Raw genomic sequence first — 9,507 nt, forward strand, 5'->3', positions numbered from 1 at the left:
CGGAGCTTAATTAGCAGGCTGTGGAAGTGACGTCACTCATCTTGGGGCCTGTGAACTCATTGAAGTGATGACGTTAGCAGGAGCAGCACCCTCTCGACTCAGGGTGGGATTTGTTAACTAGATGGACCGCTGAAGATGTGAAGAACTGTACCTGCTTGTCAATATGTATTAAATACAGAATATTTATGATATTGTATGTCAGCACGAACACCAAGACATGCACTTTAAGGGACCCTCTGTAGACATCAGTGCTCAAATTGTTTTGAAGAGAAGAGCAGCACAAAGAGTTAAAGCCATTTGTAAAGCTTTGAGTGTTTCCAGCAGCACAGCGGCCTCAAGAATTGAGAAATCGAATAATTTTTGAACCAGCAGGACAATTTCGAGAAATGACCAGTGTGAGTAACTGGGAAGTAAGAGCCTTAGCCAGTGAGGAGACCAAAAACCTAATGGTCACTACAATAGAATTTCAGAAGTACTCTGCTGAGATGAGAGGAACTCTAGGAAGGATGGCCATCTCAGCAGCGCTCCACAAATCAGGCGTTTATGGTGGAGTGGTCAGGCAGAAGATACTCTCGAGTAAAAGACAAATGAGAGCCTGAGAGAATCAAGGGAAACAGTCAAAGATCTGAAGAGACAAACATTGAACTCTTTAGACAGAAGACCAAGCAGGATGTCTGGAGAGGACCAGGCGCTGCTCACCACCTGCCTAATGCCATCTATACAGTGAAGATGGCGGTGACAGCATCAGGCTATGGGGACAGAGTGATAGGTCAGAACTGGATGAGAAGTGCAGTCAAATACGAGAGGATCTGAAATAAGTGTCTGAATACTTCTAGGAAGGAGACGTTTCAGTTTTGTTTTGTAATAAATGTGCAGACCTTTCTGAAGACCTGCACACACTTTGTCATTATGGGTTACTGAGTGTAGACTGATGAGCACAAAAGGCACATTAATCCATTTAAAATTAAATCAACAACACAGTAAAGTGTGCAGAAAGTGAGGGGGTCTCAATACTCTCTGACACCCTGTATATTTATTATTAATATGAATATTCAGATCGACATTTGGCCTCATTTGCCAGCCCTTGTATATTTTATAAATGTTTTATTTGTACTCCTCTAAATTTGTAATTTGTGTTTAAGAACTAAATTAAGATCCCACAATGCCATCTTCACAGTTTTCAGTCTTCTTCTCTTTCTTTTTATTTTCAGCTCATGAAGCTCCAGTTTTCGCCCTCCAGCCTCCTGAACCTCAGAGCAGAGATGACTTTTTAAAATGTGAGTTTTTGATTTGACTGAATGGATCATCACAATAAAAATCAGTGAAGTTTTAATAGAGCAGGACAGGCTTAGGATATGAAAGTCTGAGTGTTGTGTGACTGAGGGGCTGAGAGTGATGGGGGTCCTGTGACTAGTGCATTATGGGATTGAGAGACTCAGGCAGTGAATCACCAAAGCCATCTGTTGAACCCAAGTATTGATGTATCTAAAAAGGTTTAAAAGGTAAAAGAAAATATGAAATTCACGTCATGGGGTGCACTTACTTTATCACACAACTGTATATACAGACACCGTATTAGTTTACAAATGAAGCACATTTGTATGTAAAATAAGTTAAAGCTGACAAAAGTCCTCGTCATCCTACATTCTTTACTCCACAGAGCAGACACTTTGCTTTGAGTTCTCAACTTCACAAATTTTAAACATTAAAACAAATAAAAATGGCAGAGAAAATTATTGGGGGTCCATAGAAGTTCAAAGACCCCACTGGACTGTGGTGATATCTCAAGCTGACTGATTCCTGTAATGAATGTCACCGGGGTCTTCAGTCACTCAGTCAAGTCCTCACTCTGCTGTGTTGTGTCCTTGTATGCCTCACACTGAACGAGGAAAAGAGAAGAGGAGGAGATGAAGAAGGTCACAGCCAAGGGTGGTCAAGGTGAAGAGTGCAAGACCACTTCCAAAGAGCTTCATGAACCAGACAGCACAGCTGCTAATATTCTCAAGATGTTTGAGGGTCCACAGAACAGTAGCCTCCTCCCTGATGAGACCACCGGAGTAAAGCTGACCTCTGATTGAACAAAAGGAGAGTTTAAATTGAGGAGAAAATGAAGTGTGGTGTAGTGATGGAGACTTTGAAGTTCAAACTCTGAGGTTGTGGGTTCAAATCCCACTACTGACACCACTGTGTGACCTCAGCAAGTCACTTCAACTGCCTGGGCTCTGATTGGGCAAAAGAAAGAAAAGGAAACAATGGAATCTCAGATGATGGGAGTCACCTTGGATAAGAATGACAGTCAAATAATAAAAAGAGATGACAGGAAACACACAAAAGAAAGAAAGAGAGAGACAATTGCAGATGGGAAAGGCACTATATAATAGATAGATAGATAGATAGGATAGATAAAAATAGTAAATACTGATTGCAGGTTTTATTGAAATAATTTATGTGGTTGTGAAGTGTGACAGATGATTGATTTTAAATTAAAGAGGTGGACTGTGACAATTAAACATGTCATTTCATAAAGCCAGTGGTCAGTGTGGACAGTCCATCAGAACTAAATGGTGACCATATGTTGTTTTCTTAGTTTCTGACGACTGGGATGACTTTCAAATTACTAACTTGCTTGCCTTTCACTTTGTTTTCTGTTGTCGTTCTTTTATGTTTTAATTTTAATCACCACAAATTCTGTCCAATCAGATGAGCACTTTACTATTAGTGTCTCGTCAGCGCAGCTCCTGATTGGCTCATGTTAATTGTCGGTGTTGTGCTCCGCCCCCAGTCCCGTTACACACTCCCAGAGTTCCTCACTCGTTTCTTTTCTCTCCTTTCAGACTTCTGTCCCCTCACACTAGACATCAACACGGCATACAGAGACCTCCGTCTGTCTGAAGGTAACAAGAAGGTGACACGTGAGGGACAAAATGTCCTGATCATCCCGACAGATTTAATTGCTTGCCTGAAGTTCTGGGCAGAGAGGCTTTAACTGGGACTCGCTGTTACTGGGAGGTGGAGTGCAGTGGAGACTTCATGAGGATTGGAGTCGCATATAAAGGACTGAGCAGGAAAGGAAGGGGATGGGAGCGGCCTTGGATACAATGACAAGTCCTGGTGTTTGGAGTGGTCTCATTTTCAGTACTTTGTGTATCACAATAACCAGCAGACTGTAATCAGTGCCCCCTACAGCCCCAGAATAGGTGTGTATCTGGACTGGCCTGCTGGCTCTCTGTCATTTCATAGCATCTCACATACAATGACCCTCCTGCACAGGTTCAACACCTCCTTCACTGAGCCCTCTAGCCAGGGTTTTGTCTTAATGATAACTGCAGTGTAACAATCAGCCATCTGACACCATGTGACCACTGACCAGTACCCTCCACGGTCACTTGATGTCCTCACAAACTCAGGTGTCTTTGTGTTTGCAGTTTGGGGTCAAAATTAATTTTACACTATAGGTGGGGGGGGGGCAGCACCTCTGAGAGTGAATTTGTGGATAAGAATGCGGGGTGAGTGTGGCTGTCAGGGTCTTCATTATTACTGGGTCTGAGTACCCAATCAGGTGTGTGTGTCGAAATGAGGCGGTGACACCTCAGACATACAAACACCTGACTGACCAGCCCGTGGTCACTGTTGATTCACAGCCACATATCCTTCAGGCTGACACCTCTACTGCTGTGTCCTCTGAGTGTCACTGATTGTCACTTGTTTGTCAGTCTATATAGCGCCTTTCAGTAGTGCTGTTCCAGCAGGACCATATGCCTGTCTCAGTATCAAGAGCCTCATTCCAGTGACTATTTAGAGCACAGAGTGACAGAAGTGACTGGAGTGCTTTCCTCTGAACAGACATTGTCTGCCCCTCCATTAGTTACTCAGGTGGTCTGTCACCTCTGAATGAATTCACTGTGAATGTCTAAAGACGAGGACTCACCGCTCAGTCACATGTCGGCCATACTGATGGAGTTTGGTGTTTTACTGAGTCAATTGGTGTCACGTTAGACATTAAACTGCTCCTCCTCATTGTTGTTCCCACTGTCACCCAACGTCAAGGAAACGAGTCAGCTGACTGACTTCACCTTCACAATTCTCTCAGGACCCCTCAAGGAGAGGTGTGTCACCTGACATGAGTCTGTGTGAAGAAGCCAATGAAGCGCCACTGTGTATTACAGGCCTCACCAGCAGATGGCGACTATGACTTCTAAATCTGTCATCTTCATGGAGCCCAAGGGGTTAAAGGAAGAGAAGAAGGTGAAAAAAGAGTGAGGGGTGAGGATGATAGAGAAGAGAGTCAGGGTGATAAAGGGTGAGATGAGTGACCTGAGACAGAGTGAGTCAGACGAGTGTGTCACTTGTGTGTTTGTCAGTTTTGTTCCTCCCTCTGATTGTCTCCTCTTTGACTCGTCACACACTGATGGCCGTCCTGTGATCACAGATTGAATTCCTCGTTGATCAAATCTGTATCTTGATGTGTGACTGACATCTGATTCTTTAAGCACTCACTCATCAGACAGGTTGTCACCCGATGAGCTCTTCACTGCTGACCTAAGCCTTGCTGCCCTCTTGTCTCACCTGTCACCTCGGCCATTGCTTCAGTCACCGCTGTGTGACCTTATAAAGCCACTGGTCTGTCTGGTCACTCAGGTCAAAACACACAAAAAAAAATATGAACGACTGTTATTTGATCATCTGTTAAACCCAGGTAACTCAAAGGAATGCCCTCAGAATACTTCCAGTGAAACCTGTGAGAACATTGCTGTATTTTTCATTCATAAAATTAATGATATTAGAGATAACATAGTATATCTCCCCAACACTGCAGAACCTCCAAAGCCCCGGTACTCCGTTATAAACAAATTAAATGCTTTCACCAGGATAGATCTACCTGAATTACATTGATTAATTAATCTCTAATTAATTACTACCTGATTAATTAATCTCTCAACTGAAACCCTCCACCTGTGTCCTTGACTCAATACCAACAAGGTTTTTCAAAGAAGTATCAGGCCTCCTAATTGACAATATTCTGGACATAGTAAATTTGTCATTAGATACGGGGGTCTTCCCAGACTGTCTTAAGACTGCTGTAGTTAAACCACTGCTCAAGAAAAATAATCTTGACCCCTTTGCCTTTGAAAATTTTAGACCCATCTCTAACCTGCCCTTCTTAAGTAAAATTCTAGAGAAGGCAGTCATTATGCAGTTAAATGACAACCTCAATAAACCTGCTATTCTTGATAAATTTCAGTCGGGATTCAGAACAAATCACAGTACAGAAACTGCACTCGTTAAAGTAGTAAATGACTTGCGGGTAAATGCAGACAGAGGCCATTTATCTGTTCTCATCCTCTTAGATCTGAGTGCTGCATTTGACAGCATTTGTTTCCTAAAGAGGCATTAGCGCTCTTGGAAATGTGTTCTTTTGAAATTGTGGCATATTAAATAATTAAACAATATCATAATATACCAGAAACGGCGATATCCCTCCCATTGTGATTACGGCGGTACAAGAATCAAATGAGAAAAAATATCTTTTAGCTTACATTTACTGACGGTTAACGTGGTTACAGACGGGGAGGCGCATGGACAGACTTAATCCTGGTGGGAAATCTGGATCAACACAGTCAGCCATTTTCTTGTCACCACGTTTGGAGGTTTTTTTCGAACTTTGTCGACACAGCCTCGCGCCTGGCTGCTGTCCAGGCCTTTTATACTGTTCTTCTTCAACTTGCTGGTCTTTTCTGTCTCCAAACAAGGGCAGGAAAGGGCTGAACTCCTCCTCCACAAAATACAGAAATATCATAGTGCTTACATGCTGGTTCTCATTCTCCCAATAAGGAAAGAAGATTTGTGCTGACAGAGGACAGAAATACCTTATCCTGTGTTTAAGCTGACTATACAAGCCTCCAGTTGTCTGTGGCTATCTACTCCAATGCTTGGCTAGCAATTCTAACTGCTGAGCCCGCGTGCCAAATTTAACATGCACATGTGAATAAAACTCTTAACAGTATTGTCCAGATACAGTGACATAAAGAAAAATGTAGTATAACAAGCCACCCTTTGTCACTGGATCTGTGACAAAAACAATACTTGAAAGTTATGTGCACAAAGCAAAAGGTACTTGATCTCCCGTCACAGTGTAAACATTTCAAGTCATTTGTGGACATGTAAGATGTAGTATCACTATAGCTTCTGTACCATTCATCTAAAACCAGCGTAAACATGGACAAACAGTTACATTTAACATGCTGTTATCAAGTAGTGATCACTGTATCTCATCAATGGTGTTAGTGGAGATTTTGGCCTGTTATTTCTTACATAGTCTGTGTTGTGTCTACATATTACTGAATTCATGCAGTGGGTGTCATAGCATCAGATTATATTACAATCCTATATATCATCTTGATGGATTACTATTCTTTGGCACTCCTATCATTTCTAGCGTTAATATGTTGCTAGATGTGCCCCACCCTTTGGTGTCTGATCCCTTTATGATTTACAATGGTTGTAACATAACTCAGATCTTATTCTAGCTTCATTGCTATAATTATTAATTGTTCTTAACTATTATTATTGCATAATTGTTCATTCACTATCTGTTATCCTCCCCAACTTCACTATCAGATGTTCTATCCCAAGTTAACAATTTACAAGTTCACATCATTGATAAATCATGCATATCCTCATACCTTTGAGCCCTTCTTATAATAGTTTCAAGTATATTCTAGGCTTATATATATATATATATATATATATATATATATATATATATATATATATATATATATATATATATATATATATATATATATATATATATATATATATATATATATATATATATATATATATATATATATATATATATACTGTATATATATGCCTTGTCCAACCCAGTGGTTTGTTAAAGTCTTTTTCTTGGTGGCTTTGCAGATTGGTAACTCTGCAGATCCGTCTGAACAAAGTGTGACTGCTTCAAGGCACTAAAGCAGGAGTTCCCAAACTTTTTTCAGCCGCAGACCCCTTTACCAAAAACGTTTAAAACCGTTGACCCCCTAGTCACACGCAATTTTTTTTCATGTCAACACCTGCTTTGATACGTTTGATAAGACAATGCGCAGACATGTTTGTGCTTCATGTATTTTCATGCATTCTTACGTGTGACTCTTTTAATGACACATTTTACCTTTTCTTTCACAAGTTTGGTATGCAATGTGTTTTTATCAAAAAAGTGTTTTTTTGAATTATTTTGCTTCATAATTAGGTACCTATTGGAATCATAGATATTTTGAAGTAACAAACAAATAGCAGTAGTAAGGGGTGTATTTTTTCTGTCGTCGACCCCCAAATTTTTTTATTGAAACTATCGACCCCAGAAGTTCAAATTGACCCCAGGGGGTCAATATCGACCACTTTGGGAAGCCTTGCACTAAAGTTTTCTCTCACTGGAACAGAAAGTAAACAGTCCTTTGGCCATTAGGGAGCTCATAAGATGAACACATGGTGACTGTCCCTTTTAGCAGAGGTGCACTTCCCTCTAAGCTTGCACTGTATGCAGTGGTCATTCATGGGAGCCTTCAACAGCTGTTACATCACCTCAGTGGCTACAGCCTGTCCCGGAAGAGTCCATAAAACTTGTCTTAGTAGTAAAAATGTCTGCTCACATCATGGCATCAAATCTGAGTAGCTGGACTTACACTCTTTCTTTAGTTCTTTACTCCATTCCCTCTGGAAAAGCAAGCGTTTCTTCACCAGCTATTCTCAGGTATGTGCAGCAGATTAAAAGTCATTAGTGTAGTACAGTCTCTGTAAATCTTCATTTGTGTACACCACCTGTTACTTCATTGATAAAACTTTACCACTGAATGGAGAGGCTTTAACCACTAAATTGAGTGGCCAAACTTAAACTACTTGCTAAACTAGAGAAGGGTGCAAGGTAGAGCAAATACATAACATAAAGCAATTATTTCCCAATCATATGTGTCATACAAATGCAGTATTATAAATGACAATTCTAGACCACAGTTCAGTCTCATAAAATAACAGCAAGAAATAGAGTAATACAGTTAAACTATGCTAGTGACAATGTTTCTTCAGTAGGATCATCATACATTACACAAAATTAACACATTGCCTCAGTTATCCAAGTGTCTTAACTTATAACAGGATGTTACATACAATGGTTCTAATGTACAACTGAATAATCCATTTAGCTATGTGCATTATCACTGAGCATTAACTTAATATACTGATGCAATAACAACTCTTCCTAAAATTAATCACTTAGAGACAAATCAATACATGTATTTTAATTCTAATACAGTTTGTAATTACTGAAGTGATAATAATAATCATTTGTCATACATCAAAATATATAACCCTCTATACTGTTTTTCATGAAGACGAAGAGACAGAAATCAGTCTAGTGTTCATTTGTTTGCATTTTTTTTCATTTAAACATTTAACACTTGCACTAAATCAGCATGCAAGAAAATTATTCCAATAGCTGCTGTTCATTAATTTATGATTGATAAATATTCACTATCCTTCGATTAGATTATTTCTAATTGCTCTGCCCAAACTTGCTATTAAGCTATTTTTTTCAACTTGTATAGAAACATAGTTTGTGTTTTTCATCCGTTGGTCAGTGGATTTGCTGAATCTGGAGAAAAAGAATATCTATAGATTTAAATGAAACTTTTATGCTTCTAATACTTTCATGAAATTCAGATTTGAAAATTCTTCTCTTTGACTGACCATGTTACAAGCTATTCTGAGATTCGTCGAGGTCAATAAGTCATGGCGTTATTTAAACTCTGCATCTGTTTGCAGGCTTCAAAGACACAGACCAGGCAGAGATTGTGTTATCAATCACCAGTCATGATCACTATTGATATTCACATGTATTACATTTAACTTGGAATATTATTATATGGGACGTCTCCCATTTCTACAGTTTATTTACCATTCTTAGTCAGCTGACGAACATAGAAAGACAGACTTACAAATGACATAAACACGCATCTGCCACCCCAGACTCTGAATAAAGATAATTTATTCGTCTTTTATTTGTTTCTAGATTCTAAACTCTGCTTCATGTCCAAGTAGAATTACTTGGCTAAAGCAGAAATTCATTCACTAGAGAACAGACAATCAACCTTCACTCGTTTCAGTAATTTCTACACACAGTATTTGGCAATTGCTTCATTCTTTCACATATATTCACGTTCTCTTTTACAACAATACTTCATTCACAGAATAAAGTTCTCGATCTCTAGCAAACGTGCTATAAACTCACTCGAGGTTGTGCTTTTTTGTTTATCTATAGGGTTTCACCATGCAACATACTTAAGCACGTCTTTTCCTTCATGCTTATTATTAATCAAACAACATCTCAGGCCGCAAGCTGATATTACTGAACATATTAGGAATGTTTCTTACCTCAGTTTCATACGTGCTATTTTCCAGATCATGGAAATTTCGTGGTGAACATCACGGTTCAGTGGCAACAAG

This window comes from Polypterus senegalus, unplaced genomic scaffold (assembly GCF_016835505.1).
Source record: "Polypterus senegalus isolate Bchr_013 unplaced genomic scaffold, ASM1683550v1 scaffold_95, whole genome shotgun sequence".
Classification (NCBI taxonomy): Eukaryota; Metazoa; Chordata; class Cladistia; order Polypteriformes; family Polypteridae; genus Polypterus; species Polypterus senegalus.